The following is a 1,096-nucleotide window of genomic DNA, read 5'->3' as shown; positions in this document are numbered from 1 at the left end:
AAACACACACACACACACACAAACACACACGCAAACACACACACACACACACACACACACACACACACACATAGTTTCCCGAATCTACAAGTAGTAAGTAGCACTACGCATGAGCCCAGATTCCATTGAGATGTAATACATTAAGGGGCAGTTCTTTCCAAACTCCTTTTCTTGGGGGGAAAAATCGTCCTTAAATTCACCGCAGTGCGTAATTTTTCACCTTAAAAAAAAAAAAGAATCTATGGGTAAACCCACCCAAAGCCAGTGTCTGTATGTCTGTATGTCGAAGTTCGATGCTTATGTTATTCTTCCTGAGGTAAGTTTCTAAATCTGTGGAAATTGGCTTTATCTTTCGCCTGCCTGTTCTTTGCGTCTTAATGCGCATGTCTGTTTTCGTTTCAGGTAAGAATAATATAGGTGATATCAATGGCGTGGGTGATTGGCGGGTGCTCTGGTGTGGTTTGCTCCTTCTGTCCTATCAAACATCATCGTCCTGATATCTCCTCCCTTCTTTGCGTCGTTTGTTACTCTCTTGTAACACACTTACTGTTTTGCACTTTTATATCTTGGGCGATTCTTATCGTAGAAAAAAACATTAATGTGTCAGTTGGTGCAGAATTTATTAAGCTTTAAATTGGTATGTTACATGAGTGGGTAGTGCAAGGCTTTATTAACACGGTGATTGGAGGAATACATCTTCCAGTTTCTTTTGGACGCCACTGTATGAGCAAGTTTGAGGCCAAACCATACCAGAGCCTCTGTTTTGGGGTTGTGGTTTTGTTAGAAATAATATTTTCAACAGTCTGAAAGCATGACGTTACCGGTTACCAAAGATTCTCTACTTCATGGTCTTTGACGTTACTGAAGCATGTACGTGTGTTCTTAGCTGATTAGGCCTACGCTTCATGTACCTTTCTATACAACCTTTCTATATGGCTGTGAATGCTGGACAATCACTAAAGACAGTGAAAATAAAATAGAGGCAACAGAAATGTGGTTTCTTAGGAGACTGCTAAGAGTATCGTGGAAGGAAAAGAAATCAAATGAGATAGTGCTTGATGAAGCCCACGTGGGACGCTTAATGTCAAAAACAATC

This window comes from Aplysia californica, unplaced genomic scaffold, assembly GCF_000002075.1.
Source record: "Aplysia californica isolate F4 #8 unplaced genomic scaffold, AplCal3.0 scaffold00109, whole genome shotgun sequence".
NCBI lineage: Eukaryota > Metazoa > Mollusca > Gastropoda > Aplysiida > Aplysiidae > Aplysia > Aplysia californica.
The sequence above is the reverse complement of the archived record's forward strand: the minus strand, read 5'-3'. Positions refer to the sequence as shown.